General features: G+C 39.6%; 1 long non-coding RNA gene across 1 annotated transcript; it reads right to left on the reverse strand.

Moving 5' to 3' along the window:
• Positions 1-12,248: 12,248 nt before the first annotated feature.
• Positions 12,249-23,214, reverse strand: LOC145691889 (uncharacterized). The gene is made up of 3 exons (XR_014132579.1): positions 23,089-23,214; positions 15,247-15,343; positions 12,249-12,314 (listed from the first exon to the last, which is right to left on the reverse strand). It is a non-coding gene; the product is annotated as an uncharacterized LOC145691889 (long non-coding RNA).
• Positions 23,215-25,430: the final 2,216 nt, after the last annotated feature.

Raw genomic sequence — 25,430 nt, forward strand, 5'->3', positions numbered from 1 at the left:
TCTGACTTCGAGTCGAGACTATGGTCGTTGGATACCTTGTAGCAAAAGAACATAACACGAAAAGTGATACATCCTCGATCGCAACCGTTGCGGAGATATAAGCGTGAAAAGTTATAAAATGAGCTCCATTATATACATTACAAAGTCAGCTTCCGGGTCAGATTTTTCGGAAACGGGCAGGTAAGGAAACTCAGCGAATACATATCAAATTAGTGTTGGGAGCCCACCACCTTTTGAATGAAAACAATGTTGCCCCCGGGGCACTCGCAGTTTCGACCGTACGCAGTGTCGATGCTACGCAGTGTCGATCCTACGCATGTAACCCACTAAGTCACGTCTCTCAGTGACTGTGAGCGAAGGGAACGTAAGGGTCAGAAACGTGGTCATTATCCAAAAAATGATTTGAAACTACTGGAGGCTTTCCAAATGTGAGTGTGGAGAAGAATTGAGAGAATTAACTGGGTCGAACGAAAAACGAATAAGTGAGATATTAGAAATGGTGGTGGTCAAAAGAACAATTTTAGATATAATTAAGAAAAGGAAGAGAAACTGATTGGGACATTGGCTAGGAAGGAGCTGTATCATGAGGATCGTGCTAGAGGGTATAATGACAGGTAAAAGGGGAAGGGGACAAAGGAAACTACAATTACTGGACGATATCAAAATAGAAAAATCAGACGTGAAGACGAAGAGGTTAACGTAAGACCGTGGATCAAGGATGCTTCTCCTTGGCAGCAAGTGACCTACCAAAAATGGCAGAGCACCTATGATGATGATGACAAAATGTAATGGTGAATAGACACTTAATCCTCCCTGGTTTTTATACTCAATTCTGACACCACAGACACGCAATATCAGTCTCGAAACAGAAGAAGAATGAAAAGATACCATATTATATCTGTTCTTAACAAACGTACAAGTTGTGACTTTAAATCACGTATAGTGACAGCCAACAAGGTACAGATCGTTGGACGAGGAAACAAAACAAATCACACTTATCAAACCCTGCGAAAATTCATTTTGTTTCTTTCATGCTTCCTAAAGAAACATCGGGGAAAAGAACAAAGAGCCTTTTCATTCTGCTTTGTGAGCTCATGAAGTTATTTGTTGCTAATGTTTTTCTCATCTTTATCTGCATATTCAAAGTAAATAAAGAAGTGGAATTACGAATGAAACCAACTTTTATTCTCAAAATTGTGAGCATTCGAAACAACATTATGGACCACGCGGAACTGTAAATGAATCAATTACAAAAACAAATAATTTTTTATAACCAGGAGTGAGGAGGTTTATTATTAACAGATATTGGTCTGCTTTTTCCCCTTCCATAGATATTGATCTGAAGAAACAGTTTGTTTTATTTGAGTACCAACTGCATTTTTGTGTTTAATGTTATTGCTAACTGAATTACTATCCTGATTCAAGAATTTACTGTACTTACTATTTACTATTCATACGCGATTTAAATTTCTCTCTCTTGGAAGAGAGAAAATACAAACTATACGCTCCCGATGTCTGAATGTCAGTCTTATGTATATATATATATATATATATATATATATATATATATATATATATATATATATATATATATATATATAAGTGGAATGTAAGATTGAGTGGAGTTGACGCAATGTTTCTCGTAGGTGTGGTCCAAGATTCGATTTTGCGATAATGCTTCCGTTAAGCAGTAGATTCGTTCTCGCATAGCATCAAGTGTGAATACTCATCGGTATAGCATAACACTTTACATCAGTAACTTTAAAACAAACCTTTTAAGGAAAACTAGCTGAACCTGCGCTCTCTACATACGCATCATTCGCATATGAGCATAATTCTCCTTATCATTCCTTACAACACCCGTACATGTCCCTTTACAGACACAAGTGAAAGACGTATTGATCAAAAAAAGCCAAGCGGCATCATAAAGGGGAGACTTTTTTCGATTATTTTTTCTCAATATCTTTGCAAGATTTGAGCCTGCTTCCGGTTGGAGTTTCTAATTCATGTATGACCAGTGTTTTCTTTCTTCTTGCATGCAGTATGTAATAAGCAAATACATTACATACACAATTAATTATAATGTCAGTTATATGTGGTGTTCATTGAGCAAAACACTCCCAAAGAAAAAGTTTATCTTAGACTGGAGAAACGGTTATCCTTCCTTTTCCATTATTATTTGGCCATGATACAAACGCCTGAGACATATACAACCCCTATATACAACAGTGTGGTGTTCGAATGTATAATGCTTAGAATGTGATGCTTTAGTTTTTTTTTTAAATTTCAACACTTTCAATGTACCCGTTAAAATGTAATAAAGAAATAATGCCCATGTTTTTTAAATATTCAATTAGAACAGGACAATCTACATGAAATTTGCAATCGATCAGTGAAAACATCATCTTTCTAGAGCCTTTAGTTTCCGAGATCTCATTGTCGAAAGAATTGGCCATAAACATATAAATGTAGTTGAAAAGAGCTCCAAAGATGGCAGCACAATTCATTTGCATTTATTTCGGAGAAGGCTTATTAAAGGCAAAGTCCCTTGAACAATAATTTAAAAGGATAAACTTTGTGAAATTTTTTTTCTTTAAGTAATTAATTTAAAGTACACTCTTTTAAAAATATTTGTCTTTGTTATAAACGTGAAATCACAAATAACCGTAAATCAAAGGTTTGAAAACCAAGGTTATAGGTTAGATCTCGGTTGCTCTTAATCACTCACCTGGCGACTATAGACATCTCTTGGTCTATATTCGTACTAATTATCTAGGCGAATTATTGTTCTCTTAGTTAGATCTTGGTACTTGCGGAGGATTCTCTTCAAGAATCGACATCGGCCTCACGGTCCGAGCCGCACATTTATAGATAGGGCTTGTTCTTACTAACTTGGTTGTACAGTCCACTTATAACCTGCACGGGTCGCTACACTTTCTGTCTGCGAAACGTCAGGCTCCTACTAACGCCCACTAGCTGGTGACGCAACACTTCGGTGTTAGCGGTACGCCGAATTATCTATAACATCTATTTTACATCTTCAGTGGTCTCTTTCCTCCTTCCGGGTAGCGCTCGACTGACGAAAGGCTCTGCCTTTCCGACGTCACTCTAACGACGACCAAATGCCTAAGACCCCGGATTTCTCGTCATCTAAAGGCAAACATCAAGGCCTTCCGTCAACTGTCATGGGACCTCCACGTGAAGCACGCCGTGACGCTCCTAGGTCTCAAAAGCGTACCAAACCTCTCAGCACCTCTCAATCTTCCGAGGGCTCACCCCCTCGAGACAAAGATCGCTCTCGCTCACCACCTAAGCTTTCTTATACGGAGGCCCTCAAGAGTCCTCCGAAACAATCGCAGCGTCCATCCATCTCCAATTCCGATCAAGTGACCCCTGCCTCATCAGTTGAAAATCTTATGGACGAAGGCGCTGACACCACTACTGTCTACAATATCCTCTTTACAAACCTCAATCCAACCTATAGCACTATCAAAGCCTTCTACCAACACCTCATGCGCTATTGCACCCGACTGGATTTGAAGCAACTTGTTAAAACCCAGAATGGTATCATCCTGAAGTCCACTAACGCCCAACTGTATACCCATCTCATCAACAAGGTGGGTCCTGCTATGTTTGGCCCTACTGCTAAAATCCAACTATTGTCATCCTCTCATCAGAAAACACTACCGCCTCCACGCCGCACCTCTCTTCTTTCGGCGGTGATCCGCGGTGTCGAGCCTACAATAACGGAACAGGAAATCCTGGAAGAGCTGAAAGAGGACGGACTCCATCCGAAACGTGCTATCCGCATCAAAAACGCCAACGGACCTACTTATATGGTGCGTGTCCTTACCGATGATCAACAGCTTATAGATAACATTCTTCGCAACGGCGTTTACATCTTTCGGTGCCATCATCGTGTCGAACCCTCTCGCACGCCGCCACCAATCCCGTTGCGATGCGAAAATTGTCTCTCGTACAATACTCACCCGACCAATAAGTGCACCTTACCGACAGTCTGCCCTCACTGCAAGGGGTCACATAAACTTAAAAACTGCCCCAACATACAACAGCCTGCTACCTGCAATACATGCGATGGCCCACACCCCACTTATTCATATCGTTGCACAAAGAAGCCTGCGCCTTTACCAGATAAACCAGAAACGGTCGTACCTCTTCGTCTTCATCCTGCAACTCAAGTGTCGACAGGCACCCAAACCTCCCTCCTGCCACCTCCGACCGTTGAAAACATCTTGCAATTTGTTACACTTGTCTTGCAAAATACTTTTCCTTATCAGCGAGAAGCCATTCTTCACCATGCCACTAAAGCAGCCCTCGATATCTTCCATCTTCATATGGCTGCCACCTACTCTGGTTTATCTACATATTTTCATTTCCACTGTGATCCGGAAACATGAATCCAAGACCGATGGGAAGGAAACCGATACGTATCCTCTTTGCAAATGTCCGTTCATTACCCATGAATCGGACTCTTCTAGAAACTACGGCCACAGCGCATCACGTGGATAGCATACTCCTTAATGAGACATTCTTAAAAACCTCCGAACGTTACTATTTTCCACATTTCCATCTACAGCGCTCAGATCTCGCTCACAATGTTGCCCGGGGCGGTGCCGCAGTGGCTATTCGATCTTCTTTGCCATACAGACCTATTCAACCCACTCCCGCTGATGCTTACCCGGAGAGCGTCATTGCCACCATCTATTTTTCACATAAAATCATCACAGTTGCCACTATATATGTCCGATCCACCCAACCGTTACCTTACCGTTTCATTACCTATCTTGATACGCACTTCAAAACGTACGCACTTCTGGCGGACATCAATTATGCCTCTCGTACAGCCGAGCAAAAACAGCGCTTTCAGGATTTCCTACTCACAACCAAAGCTTCCTTCATGCCGCTTCCACAACCAACTCGCCCAGTTAGCGGGACTACCCCAGATGTTGTTCTCCTCTCTCACAACTTAGTGTCGTCTTCCACTCTTGAAGTTCTGGGGACTATAGGCAGTGACCATCTTCCTATCTTGCTTACCGTTACCAACCCTGGGCGGGACGCAGCCCCCGTCCCACCACCTCTTCGTTATCATTTTCATCGGGCAGACTGGGATAAATATCAATCCTACATTACGGAGGCGCTAGAGGACACTCCCACGGATCTCGCCACTGCAGATTCCATCACATTGTTATCAGACACGCTTACTGATGCTATCCACCGTGGCACCGAATATGCGGTCCCTCACCAACCTGCACACACGTCTCGACCTCTTCCTCCTAGAGCCCTAACTCTTCTAGCACGCTCCCGGCAATATCTGGTTGAGTACAATCGAACCAAAGATCCGCACTTCCTACAGTTGCACAAACAATTTCAAAGAATGGTAAAGTCCTACATCATCGCCCGAAAACGATTAACATGGCGTACCTCCTGTACCCACCTACGAACGGAGCATAATACGGCCAAATTTTGGACCCTGTTTAAACGTCTTACGTTTCAAAACAATAGCCCACATTATCCTCTTCTGGTTCATGATACGGCCCCCTGAACAGATGCAGACAAAGCACAAGCTTTCGCCAATCACTTTGAGGCAGTCTTCACTCCGCACACAGATCCTATCTTTAGTCATCCTACCCATCCGCAAATCGCTGAATCAGGTAATCCAAACCATCCACTTTTCCAACCGCTTTACACCTCTCAGCCTGCAGACCGTACTGGCCTTCTCGCACCTATCACGACCGACGACATTCATTCTGCCCTACACAACAGACGCAACACCTCACCGGGAGTGGACGCAATCAGTTACCGACAGCTATCTCAGGCGCCACCTCTGTTTCATTTGCTACTAGCTCTGCTCTACACATCAATCCTTACCACGGGCTTCTTTCCCACTAAGTGGAAACTAGCCAAAATCGTTGTGTTCTTGAAACCTGGGAAGGATCCAACGCAAATTGCTTCTTACCGACCCATCAGTTTAACATCCGTCCTCAGCAAAACCTTTGAACGCATACTGGTAAAACGGCTCCATATTTATCTGCACCATCGTCATATCCTTCCTTCCGCTCAAGCAGGCTTCCGCCCCTTTTACAGCACGAGCGACCAACTATTAAAACTCTCATCTCTTCTTATCAATCATTACAACAAGAGCCTTCCGTCGGTCTTGATATCATTCTACATAGAACGTGCCTTCGACACAGTCTGGCATGCAGGCTTACTATACAAATTGAAAAGCATTCTTCCTCTCACCTGCGTCCGCCTCATAGCAAACTTCTTGTCGAACAGGAGTGCCTTTATCTCCATCCATGGCGCACGCTCTCGAGAGTTTACATTAAGAGCCGGGGTACCCCAGGGTTCGGTGCTCTCCCCTCTTTTATATATACTCTATGTCGCTGACACGCCTCTGCCACCACCACCAGTTCACGCTCTGCAATACGCCGACGACACCGCCTACCTTGCCTTGGGCTCATCGGTTGATCGCATCTCTACCCAGCTGCAATCTGCTATTGATACCCTCCTTGCCTGGAGTCTCCGATGGAAGTTGAAAATAAACCCAACCAAAACTCAAATGACGCTCTTCGGGCATAGGAAAAATAAGTTCTGTCCCACCAGAAATCCGGATCGTCTACGCATTACTGTCATGGGCTCCACTATCCCACTCCGCAACAGTACGAAATACCTCGGCGTTCAATTCGACAGTCACCTTACTTGGAGATCTCATCTACAAACTCTCGAGACCAACATACGCCGGCGCCTTTATCTGCTGAGTCGCTTTAAAGGGACTACATGGGGCCTAAATTCTACGTTACTATTATATACGTACCAGGTCTTCGTCCGTCCTTCAATCACCTACGGACATCTTGCTTGGCTCTCAGCACCTCAACACTACTATGACCGCCTCCAAGTCCTTGAACGCCGAGCTATCCGAATAGCATATTCACTTCCAGTCCGAACACCCACTGCCCTTGTCTACAACCACACCACTATGCCTCTTCTTCTTGATCATATATACCGCCTCCGCACACGTTATATTGTACAACATATACTAGGCAACCATCCTATCATAGCCGACTTATTGGATCAAACCCCGGCAGTACCACGCAGAGCTTACCCACCCCTGGACCATCTACTCGCAATATATGAACGAGAGGCAAATACAGCTGACTACAACCCTGCTCGTCGCATATACCACAGCCATCCGTCAATCTATCCTCACTAAACTGCACTCACTTTAATGTTTTAATCGTCTCCTGTGCTACCGACCACTATACTTTTTAAAATCCAGCTGGACAAATAGGCCGCTTACAATATTTCACCAGGTTTCATTTATATTCTTTTGACCATCTACCTTCACTTGTATCCATAATATATTTCTTACTCTGGCCAAGAGAAGGCGTTACCTTCTAAGGCCCGCCCATCTTTGGATGGGAATGAAATGCGTTTGATGATGATGATGATGCTCTTAATTAGTACTGTAGCACTTTAATTTAAGGAAAATAACATTGGTAAGATTTGTCACTGCCTTTTTTCTGGTCAGATGCGCGCGCTTTGGAAAATTGAATCTTAACGCTGAAAGTCATAAAACCAAAATAAAGAAAGATATCGACCTGCAACTTGTTTTAAAAATAACTTCAATCCTTTCTCAATATTTTTCTCGCTTTGCACCCCCATCTAAGCTGAAAAATAAAGAAGCTTCTCCTAGTCAGCTTTTTAGATATTGCATTGCAATAGTATATGGATTTTCTCTTACATTTTATTTTTTATTTTTAAATTCAAGAAGCTTTTTTGAATGCCAACTTTTCTAGCATTGGCACCAAATATGGTGTTAATAGCTGTATAAGTTTCAATGTTGTATCTCTTATAGTTCCGAACTTATGACGTGATATGTTTAACGCGACGTTAGAATTTGCCATTAGCAAGATTTCACTATTTCAATTTATTTCAATACTTGAAAATTGTTTTTGGTGTGAGAAAAAAAAACATTATTTGATAGAGAATACAATGTTCTACAAAAATCTATCCATATCTAGTAAATAAGACAATTTCTAAAATTCAGGCTAAGTTTGGCAACAATGGGCATAAGGAAAAGCATTGCCCTTTACTCCTGTACTGCAATCAAAGGGTGAGATGCTCTGTACATAGAAACATGAAATTTTAATGTTTTAAAGCTCGCAGATAATTGATCCAAATGACCTGTTTCAGGTCCCTAAATTACACTTGAGCTGAGATATGGGATACAAAGTTCCCATAAGAATAACATGGTAGCATTTTAAAAATAATGGAAAACGGCCAATATTAGAGTTGAATTCATAGTTTTTGTTGTCGCTGAGATCAATAGCGACAGTTTTAATCCAATTCAACTTCAATGTCATACTCCACTCCCCAGGGAGAGTGCAAGATTTTGAGAGTAATCGAAAACGACAGATATTAGTGTTGAATTCATACGTTTTCGAGGTCGCTGAGTTTAACGATTTCAGTCTTCATGATGTTCAAGTTCATCTTCATCCCTTGGGGCTGGGGGTGGGAGAGGATGACTTTTTAAAAATAATCAGATAAGCTTGTTGATTAGCAAGGCTCGGATTTACTGGTATATGTAAAAAACATTTTTTCCAAACACGTACAAGCCCAAAACAAAGTTTATTATTCCAATTAAGAGTCTGCAAGTGTAAATTACAAAGTTCATTTCACATAAACATACATATTTTCTGAAAAGTTATGTAAATAAATATTTTGGACATTTTGGTAATAAATACATATTTTGAACAATTTTCCGTTATTTTATCCTAAATTTCAAGATTTCTTTTTTTACTTTCTCTCCAAAGAAATTATCATCGGGAAAAGACCCAGACAGCACAATGCACGTACAGTATCCGTATAGTACATGTACAATTGCACGGATGCAACATGTGCATCATCTGTATAAATGCACGCCTGCACATGTGATGCACATATACATCACAAGTCCTATTCAACATCTTCACGTGCACAGCACATGTGCAATGCACACGTACACGTCCGGCACAAGTGATATACACCTACCGCGCAGGTGATTTACAAGTAGCACGTACTCGCTTTACATGTAGTGCACAGGTGATTTACATGTAGGACAGCGGTGATTTACACGTAGCACACAGGTGATTTACACGTAGTACCCAGATGATTTACATGTAGGAAAGATGGGATTTACACGTAGCACATAGGTGATTTACATGTAGGACAGAGGTGATTTACACGTAGCACACAGGTGATTTACACGTAGTAAATGTACAATTGCACGGATGCAACATGTGCATCATCTGTATAAATGCACGCTTGTACATGTGATACACATAAGCGTCACAGGTCCTATTCAACATCTTCACGTGCACAGTACATGTACAGTGCACACGTCCTGCACAAGTGATTTACACCATCCACACAGTTGATTTACACGTAGCACGTATTCGATTTACATGTAGGACAGAGGTGATTTACACGTAGCACACAGGTGATGTACATGTAGTACACAGGTGATGTACACGTAGTAAATGTCCAATTGCACGAATGCAACATGTGCATAATCTGTATAAATGCACGCCTGTACATGTGAGGTACACAAGCGTCACAGGTCCTATTCAACATCTTCACGTGCGCAGTACCTGTGCCATGCATACGTCCTGCACAAGTGATTTACAACTTCCGCACAATTGATTTACACGTAGCACGTATTAGATATACATGTAGTGCACATGTGATTTACATGTAGGACAGAGGTGATTTACACGTAGTACATATACAATTGCACGGATGCAACATGTGCATTATCTGTATAAATTCACGCCTGTTCATGTGATACACATAAGCGTCACAGGTCCTATTCAACATCTTCACGTGCGCAATACCTGTAACATCCACACGTCCTGCACAAGTGATTTATACCTTCCGCACAGTTGATTTACACGTAGTACACAGGTGATTTCGTCGTAGTACATGTACAATTGTACGAATGCAACTTTTGCATCACCTGTATAAATGCACGCCTGTACATGTGAGGTACACAAGCGTCACAGGTCCTATTCAACATCTTCACGTGCGCAGTACCTGTGCCATGCATACGTCCTGCACAAGTGATTTACACCTTCCGCACAATAGATTTACACGTTGCACGTATTAGATATACATGTAGTGCACATGTGATTTACATGTAGGACAGAGGTGATTTACACGTAGTACATATACAATTGCACGGATGCAACATGTGCATTATCTGTATAAATTCACGCCTGTACATGTGATACACATAAGCGTCACAGGTCCTATTCAACATCTTCACGTGCGCAATACCTGTAACATGCACACGTCCTGCACAAGTGATTTATACCTTCCGCACAGTTGATTTACACGTAGTACACAGGTGATTTCGTCGTAGTACATGTACAATTGTACGAATGCAACATTTGCATCACCTGTATAAATGCACGCCTGTACATGTGAGGCACACAAGCGTCACAGGTTCTATTCAACATCTTCACGTGCGCAGTACCTGTGCCATGCACACGTCCTGTACAAGTGATTTACACCTTCCGCACAGTTGATTTACACGTAGCACGTATTAGATATACATGTAGTACATATGTGATTTACATGTAGGACAGAGGTGATTTACACGTAGTAAATGTACAATTGCACCAATGCAACATGTGCATGATCTGTATAAATGCACGCCTGTACATGTCATGCACATAAGCGTCACAGGTCCTATTCAACATCTTCACGTGCGCAATACCTGTGCCATGCACACGTCCTGCACAAGTGATTTACACCTTCCGCACATTTGATTTACACGCAGTAGCCAGGTGAATTCGTCGTAGTACATGTACAATTGTACGAATGCAACATTTGCATCACTGTATAAATGCACGCGTGTACATGTGAGGCACACAAGGGTCACAGGTCTTATTCAACATCTTCACGTGCGCAGTACCTGTGCCATGCACACGTCCTGTACAAGTGATTTACACCTTCCGCACAGTTGATTTACACGTAGCACGTACTAGATATACATGTAGTGCACATGTGATTTACATGTAGGACGGAGGTGATTTACACGTAGCACCCAAAGGATTTTCATGTAGGACAGAAATGATTTATACTCAGTACCCAGATGATTTTCATGTAGGACACAGGTGATTTCCTCGTAGTGTAGAGATGATGTAAAAGCATATTAGAGATGCAACGAAAAAAAGGAGTTTATATATTTGGTGCCTTACGCAGTTCAAATACAACATTGTAAACGTATTCTTGAAAAGTAACTTAGAGTTACATGTAACGAAAAAGCAATTATATACTTACCCAAAATTACTGACTCGTGCACTACTCTACCGCATCATTAACGTTCCAGGCCAGTAATCTCAAAGTTCTAGATTCCAATTCCCTCCCCCCCCCCTCAAACGGCAGCTACAGCATATTCTCGTCACCTGAAGACGAGACAATATGGTACTCTGTCGAAACTTTGTTTATCAGTAGCGTATATATTAACAAACCACTGTCACGAGCATTTAGACAATATTTTTCTTTGTTCCTAACATATATTATTATAGACTTTTCATTTTGCTATGCAGCATATTGAGTATCGTACCATTAGGGCCTGGAAGTTGAAGACCTTACCTAAAAATATATTTAAAAAGCCTAAACATATTAAGAAAATGATCTAAAATTAAAAAAAAAACGCTTAAAATGTGATAAAATCAATACTGATACGCTTAATGTGTATAATAGTTAAATAATACACAATTCTGGTGATATGTTGCACAGAAAAAAAAAGAACTTTTAATTTGCATTTTCATAGCCCTGTTTCTGCTGTTCATTTTGAACTACTTTGGAGGGCAATCCTCGCAAGCATCTACTGTCTGGTCATACCTACTATACCTGCTTCAGTCATTTAAGGGTTCCTATTTTCAGCGATGAATCAAATTTATTTAGATTACTACAGAAAACTATGTTTAAGAGTTTCTAATTGAGAATGGGCAGCAAAACTAGTTGAAAAAAGGTCAAGTACCAAAACCAGCTGTTAAGACTTAAAGGGTAATGGGGACCAATAAGCCAAATATGACTTAAAACTAAGCATTTCCTGGCCTAAAATGACCCAAAATCCGCTGTAATTTTATGGAAATAGTAGGTATTACAACATTGATAACAACTGATTATATATATATCTATACATTTATTTCTTATTAAATATAAAAAGTAATCTACAAGATGGATGTAGTTTTTTCTTTTAATTTACTTTCTCCGATAATTCCTTGGCCTCAGAAATCTGCATCCTGTAAAGAGAAGTTTTAAAAGTAATACACTAAGTGCAGACACTAAATCAATCTATTTAAACTAAATCACAGTAATATTCTTAGCATAGTTTGAGATTAAGAATTTAAATATGCTGCATCCAAATTATACATGCCATATCATTTTCTCCAGAAACAAAGCTAAAGACTATCATTTAAGCTCAATAAATCACCACCATCAGCATCTCTGAAATAAGATTTCTTAGGGTATTGAATCAACTCCAGTAAGATTATTTAAATTAGCAATTTGAAAACGAGGCTAACTTTTTATCGACAGGTGGCAATCCTGTGCAAACGTGTGTTGAAAACACGGGTAGAATATCTAATGAGTAAATGATACTAAATGCACTGACCTTGAAAGACATTGACAAGTGTGGGTTTAAGTACACGTAAAACTGAGTTATTACAACAGGAGTAAATGTATGAGCACGCTTGTTCACCCCGTGCTCATTCGTACGGACAGTGAAGGATGAGAGTAAACTGAAGACTGGATGCAGTAAGAACTATGAGAAGTGAATTTGGTAGAGAAATTGAGGTGAATGTCCATGGATGATCGAAACACTACACTTCGAATGCCTTCTGAAAAGTTCAAAATGAAGACGAAAGCTGTGTGTGAGGCAACGCATAACGAAGAAAAATCTAGCACAAATGGAAGCTTTATGTTACATAAGCTAGGGGAAGTGGGTTGAAAGTAAGAAACAATATTCTGAGAAGCAAACAAGCTGAAAAAGATTTATTTTTGTGGCATGAACAACCAATAAAAAACGTTGCCTTTTCCATATTATCAATTGTATATAACTGCTGATCTCTACCACGTTTGCAAGATAGGCAGAAGTATATAAAGTAGTGCACTCTGTATTCCTCTCTGCGAGCGGCCGAGGATGGTTTAGAGTACGAAATGCAAATAAGTTACGTATCAGCCCTTGAAATTATATTCATTTTCATACAAATTAAACGTTATGGGGGTTCAGATCCGACGGACTTCCTGTCAGTGCGCCCCTGACTTATATGACTCACAGTGAAACAAGTTTATAAATCTTAATGCTACCAAGTACAATGGCATTATTAATAAATTTATTTAGATATTCATATTTCAAGTCATGTTACTAGATACTGAGACACTGGAAGACTAAGTACTGCTTAACATTTAACCCAAAATATGCAAAAACACCGTGGCAAATTTGTGTAAGAAAAAACATCCTATATCCTAGATAAGCGTTCGGCAAAATGCATATTCTCTGTCTGGGTGCCTGCAAATCGCATAGTGCAATGACGGGACATCGGATTATCCTCCTTCCTAACTCAGCGTTGCAATCCTGACGTATTTTTTTTTAACTAACATAATGTAAATTTTGAATTTAAACATTACTAGTAACGGGAGAATACTAGTAAGATTCTTAAGAAACATTTCTTTTACTATCAATGAGTCAATTTCTTTTTAACATCAGGTGGTACAGTGTTCCACATAAATATCGCAACTCTATAATAGTACAATACTTTATTTTATGCATTTGAAATCAATATTTCGCTGGTTACCTGCAGAACATTGATTTCAAATCTGTTGCATAATATAAAATCTTAAGAATGTAGTCGAGTTGCAATATTTATGTTGAACACTGTACAAGACGGAAAAAAATGAAATATTCCTCTCTTTTCCGTCGATATTAACCTTTTAAAAAAAGAAAAAATGTTTGTGTCATATATAACTTACTAAAAGAGTATAAAAATTTCTAATAGTTTGTATAAAAATTTCTAATAGTTTCACCGAGCGAAGTAGCTCAAGTGCTAGAGCATTGGCTTCGCTTTCGGGAGGTCGCGGGTTCGATTCCCGCTGCCGACCATCCTGATTGGGGTTTTCCAGGGTTTCCCTCAATCCTCCCAGGCAAATGCCGGGATGGCACCTACTAAAACAGGCCCTGGCCGATACCTTCCCAAATCCTTTCCATTGTTGTTGTTGTTATTGTTAGATATCCAGTGTAAAATGGCCTCAGAGCTGTATCTGGTAATTGTTAAATCTATATTATAAAAGAGAACGTACAAATCCTTTGTTCCCTCATCACGCTAATACGGCTGAACCAATTTCTTTTATTTTTGGGGGGTTATTAGGATTTGGACCCTAGATGGTTTTTATCATATCACTTTAATTTTTAATTACCAGTGTCTTGAGATAATTGACCATTCAAGTGTCCATACGTACAAATCCTTTGTTAGTTCATCATAGGTAAAAATAAACGTATTTATATGCAACCCGCATGACCGTGTCACTCGGCGGGTTAACATAAATGACAGGCGCTATAATGTTAACATTTACTGCAATTTGAAAGCGAAAAAGTAAAAATTATCTAAGTAACAAAGTTTATTGCGTTCCGGGGTGACCGCAGCGAAGCGGGGTGAACGCTGCTAGTAAATAAATAAATAAAAAAAAAATACAATCGTTTTCGCACAATAAGAAAAAAGTTTTAAAGATCATGAAATCTCAAACACCCCCGAATGGCCCAGTTTTGTTCTAGTGTCCCCTTTGGAAATGAGAACGCCGCTGGAGAGCGTTAATATACACGTTGAGAATAGGTGCGTATAAATTATAGAGAATAAAGTTGAAAGAATGACTACGTCAAAGGATTTTTTTTAACTGCTTATAAATTACCTACGAGAGAAACACATTTTACACTCCGTTAGCTACTCGCACATACTTCAAGGTAAATGCACAGTTCCGCACCATCTTGCCCGCTAGGTCCGAAGTATGCAAAAATGTCTGCCCTGCTGCCGACTTCTGATGTAGATCATAGTGAGAATTTAAAGCTTGGAGACCACTTGTTAACCGTTCTTATTTTGAAAACTGCTGCAAAATTGTATGTAAATGTTAAAATAAAGCCTTACGAATACATGAAAACCAAACATTAGAGGTGATACGTACCTTTCTGACCTTCTTGTTTTGGCGTGGTGCAGCCAATCGCTTATCGCTTCCCTGATTTGCTCCTCCGAACACTCAGGATATAATTTCTTTGCAGATGCTAGAAAAAAATGTACATATGACTATGTTGATATATATGAAATTATACATGCATTAGTAAACTTAAATCTTAAAATAAGAACATCAAAAGTGAGAAAGAGAAACCCTAACAACAATTTTGGTATGCAATCCCGTCTGAATGATACCTTGCTAATGAGACGATATTTGCTGTATTTACGAGAGTATAATACTTCACGCAATTTTTATACGGAACAGATAAAGAAAAACTATTTCGCATACAGCGTACAGACAAGTTTATGCTCCGATTCCCCCCCTCCCACTGCCTCTCTGTATTGAAGATTGCTGAAATTGGGTTAACATAAATGCCAAGGTAGACGACAATGAGCCCTGTAAGAAGAAAATTTATTTCGGGTCACAGAGTGACTTCAATCGCGTCTAACCCGCCCTACTATTACTACTACTATTTCTTCTACTAATGTCGAGAACAGAACATAACAAGCCCTGCGGGGCTTCTGACCCGCCCTACTACTAGCGACCCAAAGTAAAGAGTTACCATAAGTCTTCTAACCCCCTTTCTTCGCAGCAGGGTTGGCAAAAACCATGGTTTTTATTGAAAAAACAAAAAAAAAAAAAAATAGGTTTTTTGGTTTAAATCCGTTTTTTTGGGGAGGGGTTTAAACCAGGTTTTGTTTTGTTTAAATAATTTACTCTATGTATTTATATTAGATATGGACAGAAATTAGTTTGTTTCGCCTTGGTGTTATTTTGCAAGAACAAGGTTATGCTGGAAGGGGTCATAAGCTTAAAGCGGAATCCAAACCGCTTCTCGGCTTACATCCAAGAGAAATTGTCCATTTGGACACGAAACCGGGGCTAATTGGTCACAAATGTGATTGCCGACTCACTCACGAAGGACTCTTGATAAAAATACGTTGTATTGATCTTTACATAGGCCTGCTTGTTAATAGCTATAATTGTCAAGGGTCATTTCAGAAGGACTAAAAGACAAACAGTTACACAAGTAAAAACATTATACAGAATTATATATATAAATCGGGAAACTCCCGCCTTAGCCATTGGGAAAATCCTGTTATTTAAATGTATTTGTGTGTAAAATTTGAAGGTCAACGTATCATAATCACTACGCTAAAACTGAGGTATTAAATTAAAAATTGGGTAATTCAATAAAATTAAAACAAAGTGAAATCCAAGCTGATGTTGGAAGCTACGTAGGCAGTTGATAAATTTTGCCAATTTCTATCAATATGTTTAAGCAACCTTGACTTCTTTATAAAACCAGTAGAAATATATAATTTGGTTTCATTTCGTATGTTTAGGCTTAAATTCCTTATTAAATACCAACGTTTTCACGGAGAAGACTTTCGATTAAAGATACACCTCGAATTGCTACTTGGTTTACACTTGAAAGATGGGTCCGACCGAGAATTGAACACGGGACCCCTCGATTAAAAGGTGAAAAGTAGATAAACGTAATGCGGATGGTTTGATATGTGGAAACGTCACCATGAAGTTCACACGATTTAAACATTTTTAGTTCTTTTTGGGGGGTTTTAAACCAGTTGCTTTTTTTTTTTTTAAAAAAAAAACAGCTGGTTTAAACCAGCCAACCCTGTCTCGCAGAGTTATATTTTGTGAAGTAAGTCACAGTGGAGATGTTACATGTGTGACCTACAGTAAAGAGTTGCCCTTAAGCCATATCCTGAATCAATGCGAGCTATATTCAGATATTCTTTTTAAATATTGCATGTTGCAGTAAAGTCTTCAAATGCTTGTATGGGTTCACTCGAGCAGACGGTTCTACCGAAAACAAAATTTATAGGTAAAATACGATGTGAAATACTTTTCGTGAAAGAAGCAGAGTGTAAATATAAGTAATTTCTGTCAGTGGATTATCATATTGAAATACATTTTCAATGGTAGTGAACGTATTCTACATGTAACTTTTTACTGAAGCGGAAGAATACAAGAATGCGAAGAAGGTGAATATAAACGGCGGGAATGTTCCGTTCGTGTTAGCAATAGACGACTGCGATAGATGTAATGTAAGCATACGATTTTATTACGAAGAATTGTGTGATAAAGAGCGTCGTATTATAGTTTTTCAAGCGTCATGGTACGTTGAAACCTACAACCAACTGTGCGAAGTGTAGAAAAGTAAAAATTCAGAGCAGACGAATTTCTCCTCGCAGCAGACCATTTGTACGCGGGAAAGCAGTGAAGCCATTTTGAAGTTAAGAATTACTACTATTATATAAGTGCTTTTGAAGGTAAAAATTATTGCAGATAGGGTGGTTGTGCCAGTCTTCGACCACCCCCTAGTTGCCGACCACTTTTCACTTTAAAACCATATATTAGGCTTATTTTCCGATAAAAAAGCATGCTTTTCCGTTATAATTGAACTGCAGATTATTCTGAACCAATCACAAAGATACTGTCAAAATAGATTGCACATGAATTCGGTAATAGCCAATCAAATGTATGCCTACGGAAGACGTGCTAGGTTTTCGACAACTTTAATCTGTTGCAAATGGCAACGACAGCGCCCTGTTTTTCGTGCTTTTCCATAGTTTTATCTCACCAGGTAAGAAATGCACATATTATTCTGTTACATGGAACTGTAGAGCACATTTTAGTAATTGAAGTTTAGTGATAACTGTAAGGTACGAAGAATAAATCAATAAAATGTAGTGGTCGGACAATGGCTTATGAAATATTCTTTGTTAACTAGTGTTCGACCACAGGGTGGTCGAGCACTGAAAAATTGTAGAAATATCAATAACGACTAACTTTCGATTCATCTGCATGAAATGAGTGCCTAGTTACCAATTCTGAAGTTATAATGGAATACGAAAACATTTACTAGTGTTCGACCACTACTTTTCGTAATACATTTGTACTGGTCGAAGATTAGCTGTTTCTTTCTCAGTGTCCGACCATGCTTTGTGTTTGTACTTTCTCGCAGAATTTCTTGATTCAAACACTAATTCAGTGATCAATTTACATTTGTATAATCATCTGCTGAGTCTTACCGTTAATACACGAATATTCGCCAAATGGCCGTGGCTCAGTGGTAATGGTGAAGAGGCAATCCACTGAGGGTTCGAATCCCTCTCAAGAGCAAGGGTATTTTAATTGTCCTCGATATTTCTGTGTTCGTGTCCCTGTCAGGATTGGATTACCTTCAATTGGCTCGAGGAGCATTCAGGCTTAATGTCTCAGCTGAGACGAACTTCGAAAAAAAATAGTAAAGCGTTGGCTTAGCATTCGGAAGGTCCTCGGTTCGATCCCAGCGGTCGACCATCTTGACTGAGTTCTTTCGGATTTTTTCTCAGTCACACCAGGCAAATGCTGGGATGGTATTTTCAAAATAGGCCCTGGCCGTCTAACTTCCAACATCCTCTCCCCCACCCTATCCCGGTCGGAACCGTAGATGCCTAAAGGCCATAAAATAAATTCAAATTCAAGTAACTGAATATTTATGTAGTTTCCCAACATTTTCATAGAAAATTAACGGCACTGTTAGGGTATGACATTTAATTTGAATAATAAATTTATTATATTTGGTCTAATTCGTTTAATACTGAACTACACTATTCTCGCTTCGTCGTGGAACGTATTCAAATAATGTTAGCGGAATAGCTACTATCAGCTTACGTCTGGAATACATCTGTTTTCCTTGCATGTCCTTAAGAATTTTTGTTTCTTTCAGATATAATGAGTGAGTAAGCCTAAGCTTAAACTGCCAACTTATTCAAACGAGGATCTACAAAAAACTCTGGAAACTTGTCGCAAAAAAAAAAAAAAAAAAAAAAAAAAAAAAAAAAAAAAAGCGCTCCATACGAAAGGCATCAGTAATCTATGGAATTCCTCGGGTAACGCTGATGGATAAATTTCATGGTTACAGTCCCAAAAAGCGAAAAATAGATCCAGAACCATACGTAACAGAAAGAAGAGGGTTTAGCAAACTGGCTCCTTAATGTGAGCAAAAGGACTTTCTACAGAAAAAATACGATCTTCTAAACAGTGTTAAAAAATGTCGATTCAGAAAAACGCAAAACGCCGTTCAAAGACAATCGAGCTGGTGAAACCTGGTACTACACATACTTGAGGAGACACCCACAAATCCTGTCCCTAAACATTGAACAAGGTGCGATGTAACCGAGGGAAACATTCGCTTGTGGTTTTAGGACTTTGAGAAATACTTGAGAGAAACGGGACAATCTGTTATTCTAAATGATTCTGAGCGAATTAATGCTGATGAATCCAACTTTCAATTGTATCCCAAATCAGGAAAGGCGTTGGGGTCCAAAGCGTGGAAAAATATGTACGAGGTGAAGGGCAACGAGAAAGAAACATTAACACATTGTATCCCCAATGGTCGTATACCTGTATGTAAGATATCTTCCAAAGGATGTCATAAGTGGAGTTTCTTCAGAGATTTTCATAGACAGGTCAGGTCAGATAGCGGCTGGATGCGAAGTGAAACACTACGAATGGATAGCAAACGACTTCCTAAATAGGGATGCCCACGAGACAAGATTTGTGGCTGTCTCGTCTCGAAAATGTACTGTAAAAGTGATGTCTCGACTCGAAAAATGTATATTTCTCTATTGGAAGAGCCGTGTCTCGACTCGAATTTTGTCAGGAAAATCCTGCCTCGACTCGTCTCGTTCGCATCCCTATTCCTAAAATGGGTGAATGATCCCTCTATTATGAAACCAGTCCTTCTGCTAATTGACGGCCACAAGACTCACTTGGCAATAGAAATCAGCGAATTTTGTTCCAGCCATGCTATAGTACTCTACTGCCTTCCACCAAATATTAATAGCACACATATTCTTCAACCCTGCGACGTATCAGTGTTCAAATCGTTTTCGAGAATTCTACATGGAAACTGAGTAAAATGTTACACGTGTTATTTCTGCACCACTAATTAAAAGAGTGATATACAAGGTAGTAACACAATTAGTAATTCAAAACGAATTTAGAAGATGGGGTTTATACCCCTTCAACGCAGAGAAGACGAAGCATGTTTGGTTTTGCATTCCACTGAACCTTAAATGAATTTGGTGGTCCCTTTCTTGACAAAACTATCACAAAATTACTTAATCTCAGCGACTATTGTGCGAAACTGCGAAGTGATACCTGAAAAACTAATGATGTAACATCTACAGATGCTATTAGTTTGGTAAAGTTATGCTTTAGCCTTCATACTGTAATTAAAAGCACATTAACCGAGTAGTGGTCGATGACTAAACAGTAGGCGGTCGAACATTAACGAAAAATGGTCGAACACTAAAAGAAATCGGTTACTGGTGTTTCTTCGACTAATATTACATAAATGGTATAAGTTATCTCAGTTTTGGTTCAAGTATAGATAAAATATAGTTTTAAGAACACATATCAGCAACTTGCATCCTCCTAAGTTGTTCCATTGAGTGAAAAACGATTAAGAACCATAAGAAAATGAGTTAGGTGGTCGAGGACTAGCACATTTACCCTATTTAATGTATGTTTCCACCATCCTCGTTTATGCGTATGCCCGTGTTGCTGACCCGCCTGCTCCCTACGGACGCACACCTTTGCTCCGCTCTGGCCTCCTGCTGCGCTCCTGCCCTGATTTGGTTAGATAGCATTCGTGCTTTTTAGTGGCCACCTAGACAAGTTGGTTCGTGGTTTATGCACTAGCTCCTCATTTAGTGCATGTTCTGCAAAAAGAAACCGGAAAATGCAATAAATGCGTGTAAATTTGGTAGAACCGTTTGCTCGAGTAATGCCTTTATACCTTTCTTAAAAGATGGCTCAAGAAAAATACATGCATACTATCAGGTTCTATTTTAACTATTATCCCTAATTCCCATTCTGGATTTGGTAATGATACTAGCATACCTTGCTTGTGATTGTAAATTATCTCGGAGGTTCTGCCGTTGGAACACTACCTCCTTTCAAATGTAGGGTTATGTATGCATAATTTATTTCATGTTAAAGGGATTACGTGATAATGACTCTTGCAGACCTTTCTTTAAAGAGATGTAAATCATGACAGTGCCTTCAATGTATATCAATAGCTGTCTCATGTATATTAAAGAAAACTTGGAAAATATCAGTACCCGAAATACTAGCTATATACCTATATATTCAATGTATATATTTTGTATACTCTCTTGACGTTATCAATTGCAACAAATGTTGTTTAACGACAATAAAAATGTTCTATTCTATTCTATTCTATTCATCTGTCCCCTCTAAAAACATAAAATGTCAACTATAAGTAAAAGTTTGTAAACAGAACGCTGCAGCCTAGCTGTTGCGCACCTAATCCTACATTTCCCCACTCCCTTCTCCGCGACGATGATGTTTTGCAGTGTTGCAATCTGCAAGAAGAGGAATGGTCTGAGGATTTTCTACATTTGAAAAAATGAAATCTTTGAGTTTTACGTCCCACGATTATGCCGGTTAGGCTAAAGGAGACGGTGATGGTGAATAATGAATGAAATGGTGGAATGAAGAAAGTGAGAGGAAACGGGAGAACCCCGAGAAAATCCACGCACACGGTGTTTGTCCACCACAAAGTTCACTTGGCGGGGGCTGGGATAGAATCCGGGACCCTAAGCACCAGAGGTGAACGCTCTACCACTGAGCCACCGCGGCCCCCTCTACGACATTTGAGTGTAAATGCTGTATATTGACTGTGCCAGTTCGTACCAATGAAAAAATAATAACAAAAAGAGAAATTTTCCTTTCAGAAGGCGTGAAGGGATGGCCCCGTCGGAAAGCGTCACTGCTTACAGTGTATCCATGAGGTAGTCTGCACGGGCCCGGCCCGTGAATTAATAATATGAGGCCCGACCCGAGTAAGAAATATGTTTTAGCATTTAGGCCCGACCCTATGTGATAATCAAATGAGCCCGAAATAAGCCCGAATTACAAAAACTTAACAATTAAGGCAAAATTGTATTTTTTATTTGCAACAGTTAGATGTTTAATTTTGCAGTTTAAAAGCTTTCATGATTCAGAGACAACAAGGAAATAAAGGTTATCCTTTACATTTAGTTAACTATGAATTCTCAAAAAAAAAGTCATTATATAAATTCTCATATAATATAAACTGACATTGTCTTGAAAAGAAAACCAAGACACGTTGTTCCCAATGCTCTTGTTCCTTTAATTCAGTGTAAGAAGCAGTATTTTCACTCAGACAAGCTAAGCATATTTATTTCTGTTACTTTTAGTTTTTTTTTCTATTACACAGCTTTTCTCTCAATTGCACAGTGATTTTAAGTGTGGGCGTCTTAAGTTACAAATTTAGGTGTGCGTTAAAAGTTCTCCAGAAAATATCGTTGTATTATGCCCGAAAAGGTCCCGAGAAATATGATTGTTTATTTAAAAATTTACGGCCCGGACCCGGCCCTAGGCCCGAGCTTGTGCAGACCTCTACCATGAGGTTGCTTACCTACTAAAAAAAAAGTAAGATTCAGACTTTAAACATTTTAGCAGGTGATATTTGTTGTAACATTAGTTTGCTGAGTTAGTATCACTGGAACTTTCAAAGCCAGACAAGTAGATGGAAGAATAGTGGGGAGGATGGCGGAATACGAAGTGCTCCGCAGCGATCTTGGTTTGAAACTTGTCGAGTTACAGTAAATACTGCTTGTGAAGAACAGGATGCATGTGTATAAGGCAACATTAACGCCTGTTTTATTATTTAAACTGGTGCTTTATTAAATTTTACAAATTCACACTAAAATTAATTTCATCACTCACCTGATTATAATATAATGTTGAATTCTTCGCCTTCAATCACATGGAACAAGCACCACCACACCACAGCTCGTACCCGACCACACAAATGAGCGCGCATGGCTAATACACAGCTCCAACCAGTGCGCATGCGCGATTCGAAATAAAAATTAAATTAATAACGAATAGAGAAAAATAATATTTTACTTGCAAACAATAATAATCTTATTAAGATTATTATATTTACATATCTTTTTGTATGTATATACTATGACACATGTCTATTCGGTTCTGATGTCATTTATTACATCAAAGCGAACACTGCACATTCTTTATGCTACTGAGAGAGCCTATTTATAGCGTGTAGATTTATCTGATTGAATATATATTCGAATGTACTTAAGCCTTCGAAAAATGCAGGTTATTAATTAAGTCATATTTAATGTTGTAAATATTAGAAGAATGAAACTAAATACACTTGCACGGTATTATGAATGTGTCATACACATGTGCAGTAGCTGTACAAATGCACATGTGCATACAACGGCTTAAGCACGGCTTATTTAAATGTGTGCTTCATCCACGCAACTGCACATGTGTACATAACGGCTTAAGCACAGGTTATATAAATGTGTGCTTGCACATGTGCACGTGCACTTCTTAGTCACGGATTATGTGCGTGTGCTTCATCTACGCAAATGCACAGGTGCACATAACGGCTTAGGCACGTGTTATATAAATGCGTTTTACATCCATGCTAATGCACATGTGCACGTGCACTTCTTAATCACGGGTTATATGCGTGTGCTTCATGTACGCAAACGCACATGTGCATATAACGGCTTAAGCACTTCTTATATAAATGTGTGCTTCATCCATGCAAATGCATATGTGCACATGCACATCTTAATCACTGGTTATGTGCGTGTGCTTCATTCACGCAAATGCACATGTGCACATAACGGTTTAGGTACGGGTTATGTAAATGTGTGCTTTATCCATGCTAATGCACATGTGCACATGCACTTCTTAATCACTGGTTATGTGCGTGTGACTCATCCATGCAAATGCACATGTGCACATAACGGCTTAAGCACGGGTTATATTAATGCATTTTCATCCATGGAAATGCACATGTGCATGTGCACTTTTTAATCACGGGTTATGTGCGTGTGCTTCATTTACGCAAATGCACATGTGCACATAACGGCTTAAGCACGAGATATACAAATATTTGCTTCATCCATGATAACGCACATGTGCAAGTGCACTTCTTAATCACTGGTTATATACGTATGCCTCATCTACGCAAATGCAAATGTGCACATAACGGCTTAGCTACGGGTTATATAAATGTGTGCTTCATCCATGTTAATGCACATGTGCACGTGCACTTCTTAATAACTTTTTATGTACGTGTGCCTATTCTACGCAAATGCATGGGGCCGCGGTGGCTCGGTGGTAGAGCGTTCACCTCTGGTGCTAGGGGTCTCGGGTTCAAACCCTGCTCCCGCCAAGTGAACTTTGTGGTGGACAAACACCGTGTGCGTGGGTTTTCTCGGGGTTCTCCCGTTTCCTCCCACTTTCTTCATTCCACCATTTCATTCATCTCTCATCATCACCGTCTCCTTTAGCCTAACCGGCATAACCGCGGGACGTAAAACTCAAAAATTTCATTTCATTTCTATGCAAATGCACATATGCACGAAACCGTTTAAGCACGGGTTATATAAATGTGTGCTTCATCCATGCAAGTGCACATGTGCACATGCATGACTTCGTCACAGGTTATGTGCGTCTGCTTCATCCACGCAAATGCACATGTGCATATCACGGCTTATGCACGGGTTATATAAATGTGTTTCATTCATGCAAATGCACATGTGCACGTGGACTTCTTAATCACGGGTTATGTGCATGTTTCATCTACGCAAATCCACATGTGCACATAACGTCTTAAGCTCTGGTTATATAAATGTGTGCTTCATTCATGCAACTTCACATGTGCACATGCACGACTTAATCACGGGTTATGTGGGTGTGCTTCATCCACGCAAATGCACATGTTCATATCACGGCTTAACCACGTGTTGTATAAATGCGTTTTTCATCCATGGAAATGCACATGTGCACGTGCACTTGTTAATCACTGGTTATGCACGTGTGCCTATTCTACGCAAATGCACACGTGCATATAGCGGCTTAAGCACTTGTTATATAAATGCGTTTTTCATCCATGGAAATGCAAATGTGCACATGCACTTCTTAATCACGGGTTATGTACGTGTGCAGCATCCACACAAATGCACATGTGCATATAACGGCTTATGCATGGATTATATAAATGTGTGTTTCATCCATGCAAA

Source organism: Thermobia domestica, chromosome 8, assembly GCF_964235325.1.
Source record: "Thermobia domestica chromosome 8, izTheDome1.hap1.1, whole genome shotgun sequence".
Taxonomy (NCBI): Eukaryota; Metazoa; Arthropoda; class Insecta; order Zygentoma; family Lepismatidae; genus Thermobia; species Thermobia domestica.